This window comes from Hipposideros armiger, unplaced genomic scaffold (genome assembly GCF_001890085.2).
Source record: "Hipposideros armiger isolate ML-2016 unplaced genomic scaffold, ASM189008v1 scaffold_634, whole genome shotgun sequence".
Classification (NCBI taxonomy): Eukaryota; Metazoa; Chordata; class Mammalia; order Chiroptera; family Hipposideridae; genus Hipposideros; species Hipposideros armiger.
Window position 1 is genome coordinate 108,898 of NW_017731984.1, and position 6,590 is coordinate 115,487.

Consider the following 6,590-nt stretch of genomic DNA (forward strand, 5'->3'; position numbering starts at 1 on the left):
GTGATTTATACTTGCAGTTGTTTTGCAATTAGATGAAGTCTCAGTCAGTGAGCTGAACAGGAAATGTTTATTTCTGTGTCTATGGAGTTTCAGGGGGACAGACTTAATCTTAGGTAATCGTTCATGAGAAAGAATAAGAAGTTGGGGGGTCTGTATCTACTCTTTAGAGAAACAAGGAGAAAGGTCTGTGTTTGGCCTCACCAGGGTCATCTGCTAGTCTATGGGAGCCATGAGAAAGCGTTTACACGAAGTCTTATCTAAGTCATATGGAAAAGGATGGTTCTTGGTGGGCAGCCATTTCCCTGAACACAAACAGGTGAAGAAATTTCTGAAAACCAAAATTGTGGGGACAGTTATCTCAAACATTGCTGTTGTCTAGGAGCACAGGGCTCAGGTAAAGTTCAACATTGATTAATATTGACATAAATGTATAGCTCTCCTTTCAGCATTTTAAAAATGTGTATATGCTAATAATTATTAGTTGAAATAGGATTGGTAACATGTCTTACAGAATTACGCTTCCTTTTTACATGGGAAATATGAAGTAAAATTATCTCTCAATCTTTAGTACCTTTGAAAAACTGAAAAAACATAGGAATTCCACAGGAATGAGATTAAAAGTATATCTGAATTTGACAGAACATTCTTTATATTCTAGTTAGCTTAACAGAGACTATTTTAGAATTTAGAAGTCATAAAACTGTATCACAGTAAATCTTTTAACACCATGGATATAAGCCTATGAAATTTATAAAACACACAAACTATATCAAGCTTTTTGTTGTCTTTCTTGGGAGTTTGGCTAACATACATTTTTTTTCAGTTCAAGAGCTCACAAATTATTGTTTTAAATTAATTTTGGAATGTAAGAATGTGAGAATATCTTCTCTTTTGACTATAGACTTTTTGGGACATTTTGAAGACATATTTGATCAATAATTTTGTTTGTGCATGCTTGTGTGCTTGGGGTGTGTGTGTGTATACTGAGATATATATATATACATATACATATATGATGATATAGATATAGATATAGATATATACAGAGAGAGAGAGAGAGACACAGAGAGAGAGAGAGAGAGAGAGAGAGAGAGAGAGCCTGGGAACAGATTCCATATTAAATATCTAAGGAATAGAATGGATTAGCAGTGATATTGTATGTATAGATTGGAGAAAACTATATACCTAACAGTGATGAGTAGATTCCAAACACAAGCAAGAAACAGAAAGTGAAAACAGATAACCCTTTGGGCTTCTTTACCCAAAGGAATGTCTCAGCATTGGGGAATGCAAAGTGGACCCCCTGAAAGACTAACCAGGCCAACTGGATTCCCTTGCACTTTGGGATGAGAGCCAACTTCGCTTTGGAAGCTACAAGGAGAGTTTAGAATGGCAGCCAACTGTATATATTGGTGCTTACATGAAAAACTCTCCACTTGGGACCAGAATAAGAAGATCTACCCAACTCTGCTGACCTTCCTGAATCACTGTAAATGGAAACAATTCATAATCTCTACTACATTGGATAATATTAAAGACCAAAATGACACTCTCTATGGTCAATGGTTTAAATATTAAAGAAACATTAAGCAAAAATCTCAGTATCATCACTTTGGGAAAGATGTAAAGATAAAAATAATCTCCTTGGGAAATATTCAATTAGCAAGAAAGTATTCTCTTGGCACTCAGGTCTAATAGAAGTATTGGTGTTCTCTTGCCTTAAGGCAGGTTTGCAAATAATTATACACTATTTGCCACCCCACACGCAGTTCCTCCTGTTGTCCTTTCTCTCTTTGGAAGGTCTAAAGAAGTAAACTCACAGTTTGCATTTCTACTGGTTTTCCATGGCACACATCTCATTTCTTTGGACAACTGGCATAGCAGCAAGATAGCTCTTAGGCAAAGCATGATTAGTTTCCTGAATTTGAACTCTAAATGCATCCTTACCTTCTCTGATCATGGAGGTATATACATACATATAGATGGATGATTATCTATCTATGTATCTATCTATCTATTTATCTATCTATCTAATCTCTTTAAGCAATAGGAGAGAAATTCCATTTCCTTATGAAAAAATGGCCCTTTCTTCCTTCCTCCCTTCTTTCTTTCCTCTCTTTCTTCCTTTCTTCTTTTTTAATTTAAAAAATTTATGTTTGTGTGTGTGAGATAAGATGGAATGTTATGGGGTCATTCCCTCTTTTTTCTCCAGACATGGTTTCAGAAGTGTCATCCTGCAGAAAGAGAACTCTGCACATCAAAGTTGGTATGTCACATTGTGCTTTCAAAGACACCTTAAACTAAGTTGCAAAGACTTCAGTTAAGCTAGGCCAAGGGTCTCATATCATTTCTGAAAATACAGGTATTAAATATTTGATGGATTTAGAAAGTATGTGTCAATAAAGTGATAGGCAGAGCTGATACTGTAAATTATCATTAAATTATTGATTCTTTGATATGATTAAGGCTATGTGCAGTGGGAAAGGCACTAATCAGATAGTTAGGAAACCTAGGCTTGAATCCTTACTACTCCAGAAATTTATGAGACTCTGAGTCTCAGTTATTTAAATCCATCTCAGTAAATACATATATATATATATATATATATATATATATATCCATAAAATATAGGAAGCACTGCTTAATTCCAGTATCATTATGATGTTAAAATATGTTAAAAAGGAAAACAATTGTGAATATACTTTTGCAAATGCACTGTGCATATATTAAAAAGCACTCGAGTACTATCAATTAATGTGCTTAATGAAAAGTTACTATTTCCAATTGTAACTGTATTGGATGATATGGAGGATATATGAATCTCACTATTTTAAAAAAAATCTCAAGCAAGCTGAAATGTAAAATAATTTTTTTTCACAATTTTAATAATATATGTCAGGTTTCATATTTTTGTTATATCTGGGTACCTCTCTCCCACCAGAAGAAAATTGCTGTCTAGTGTACACATACCGGGGTCAAGAGCTAGGCCATTCCTTGAAAACTGCTGCCTTGGACAGTTTATAACCAAGAAGAAGAAATACTGTGTCCACTGTCATTCTTTGACCTGAGGAATTGGGGTGGACGTTAGAAGACTGATTGGGATCCTCCCTTTGTCTCAGGTTGGTTTCATCCAACCCCGAAGACTTTCCTTTTGGGTCTTTTCTATAACCATTTTCATTCTTATCAGTGCTGCTGGAGCCAGTAATTCTAAGCTCATATCTTTTGTAGCTATGTTTTCAGTCCTTTCAATTAGTGTTGGTGGCTTGGTCAATTGGGTTGAAATAATGAAATCCAAAGTAATAAATGGGTCCTGTGTTGAACAAGACCAGCTCGTCCCAGTGGCCACCTGTCTTGTGCACACCAGGTACCTAGAGGGTCCCTGAGAGGATTGGGTGGGGGACGAGAAACAAAGAGAAGAGAGACAAAAGCTGGGAGCAGGAAGGACTCAGGCTGCTAGTGGCAGACTAAGACCAACGTTTATTGGATATACATGGTTTTTAAGGGGAAGCAATTTCCTCATTCTAGGGAGCAATTCCCTAAAGCTAAAACTCATGGGCTGAGGAGAAAAAATTTCTCCTCAGCAACAAGCTATGTTATACTTAATATAAACCAATGATATAGCTAGGCAAGGTTAAACTGAGGCAAATAGAAACTGTCAACAAGTCCACAGCAGAAAGTTCCAAGCATGTGATGCAGGTCCATGGTGGAAAGTCCCAGAGTGAAACTGCAAGTCCATAGTCCATGAGCAACTGAGTCCCTTAGTCCATAAGCTTTTCCTATCAGCAAGCTGGGGTCTTTACTCTTTGCTTGCATTGTCTGGAAGCAGTTTAAGGCAGAAGCACTGTCCCAAAGGTCCCCACCGAACTGCTCCAAGGCTGCTCACCCCAGGCCTGTATCTACCTAGAGACTCAAGCTTGCCAACCTAAAGCCTCAGTGTCCCTGGCTGTTCCCAGCCAGCTCCCAACACTGTGTGAACTCAACATATTGTTTATCAACTGAGATACACTTGGGATCTAGCAACTCCTCAGAGTTATTCTTATCACTAATTTGTTGGTAGATTAATGCCTTATATGTTAGAGAACTCTCGTGGTAAGAACCTACCAAATAATATAGTCTACATATTATTCAAGAATTTCTCCTGCATATCAAAGTATCTAATTTGTTTTTTGGTAAAGAAAAATATTAAGAATGATGTCAGCCAAATGATGGAGTAAAGATCTCCATATTATTTTCCCCTCTCTAAAAACAGTGATAAAATGGGCAAAAATGGTCCAAATCAACTTTTTTACAACTCTGGAAATTAATCAGAGTGGCAGTCTGGGGAGCATTTATTCAAGATAAAAATGGCTGAGCCTTGGTAAGAACTCCTATGTCCTAGTTTATCCCTTTCTTGCTAGCTGCACTGTAGCCTTGAAATCCCATAGCCAGCAATCATGGTGTAAACCAGCAGACTGGAGGGGGAAAAAAAATGAAGTTGGAGACTTTTGAAAGCCTCATTGTCAGAGTATTGTTATTGTTTGACCTATCTGGTGATTCCTGCCTGGAAGAGCCAATTCCAAGGCGAATTTTATTTTATAGACTCAAAGCTCGTGATATATGAAAAGCCTTCCCCCAGGGGAATTTGTTGTAAACAATTAGAGGAAATTGCTTACCTTTGTACCTGTCTGAAATGGTAGATAACAGGTGAGACAAACAAAAGGTTAAGCAAATACCTTAAAAAGAACAGTTAGGGAATGAGATGGCAATAGAGGCTTTGGAAAATGCCAACATTTTTGTCAGAGTACAGAAGACGATGCACATGCATAGAGCTGTGCACATGCCCAGCACAGACTTGACAAGACGCTAAGTTTTCATCCTTAGCAGAACTGCGGCTCTGTATAAGCAGGAAGTGAGGATGAAGGCAGAGTGATACACCGCTAGACCACTGAAGACATGTCCCAACATACATAGAACCATGTGGCATAGTCTGGGAGACAGGGTGGTTTCATACGTTTAAGGAAATCTCTGCTAAATCATTAACTAATCAGTAAGCAAACTGCACAAAAACCAGTGACCACATACAATTTTACAGAATTAGACCAAGAAATTTATTAAGCAAACAAACAACAAGAGCTACAAACAGCAATAACAACAGCTATAGGGAGGGGAAAGAATTTGATTTCCAGTGTTGTTACATTATATTACATAAAATGCCAGTTTTCAACCAGGAATTATATGATACACATAGAAACAAAGTATGACTCATACATGGGGGCGTTGGGGATGGGGAGGGGGACAACCAAAAGAAACTTTCCCTTAAAAAGCCCAGGTTTTGACTTACTAGACAAAGATTTTAAATGATCTAAATTAAGTATGTTCAAAGACATAAAGGAAACCATATCTAAAGAACTAAAGGAAAGTATGAGAATTATGTTTCACTAAATACAAAATATCCGTAAAGAAAAATAAATCTTTCCATCACCATATATTTAATCCCCATTACCCTCATCTACTACCTCTATCCTCCTCCCTTACCCTCTGGTAACCACCAAACTATTGTCTGTATGAGTTTTGTTTCTTCGTTTGTTTTTCTTGTTCTTTTCACTGAGTGGTGAACACACAATGTGATATATAGATGATGCATTATAGAATTGTACACGTGAAATCTGTGTAACTTTGCTAACAATCATCACCCCAATAAAACTTTAATATTTTTTAAAAAGTCAAAAACATTGTTAAAAAATTTAAAAAAATAATTTATGAAAGGAAATTTAAGAATTTAGCTGGCAATTAGAATAGCTCCTGCTCCATCCATCCATTCCTGTGGTTTCCCACTATTTTTTACCAGCATTACATTTTAATGTTATTTATGACTTTTTAGTTAATTTTGATTAAATAACTGTATTCTTTATCCAGCCAATCAAGAATAATTTTGAGTACAAAATTTTCATGATATATAATACTTATACATGCATACTATATTATGAGATAGCCTTTTTATTGTATATATCAGTTATTGACTTCTCTGGTTTTGTAATCTTATGAGGTTTAACAATTATTTTGTAAGAATTCTTTAAAATATACATATATATATAAATCATAAAAAACTAAATAAAAATTTTGAGTCAAGAAGTAGAAAAATCGAAATGAAAATTTCACTAGAGAAGCTCAAAAACAGATTTGAGTAGGTGGAAGAAAAAGATCAGCAAACACGAAGATAGATATATTGAAATTATCATATTTGAGGAACAGAAAAAAAGAAAAATTAACAGAGCCTCAGACACCTGTGGAACAACATCAAATAAACCAAATAAGTATAATGGGATTCCCAGAAGGGGAAAAAAAGGAGAGGAAGAGGCAGAAAGCATATTTGAAGGGATAAAGGCCAAATTTTTTCTATATTTGATGAAAAAACGTTAATTGACAAATCCAAAATACTCAACAAGCTACAAATAAGACAAATTCAAAGAGATCCACAACTAGACACAAAAAATATTTTAAAATCATACATCAATAAGGTTCTAGTATTGAGAATATATAAGGAACTCTTACAACAATAAAAACCAAATAACCTATTTATAAAATGGGCAAAGGTTTTGAATAGACATTTC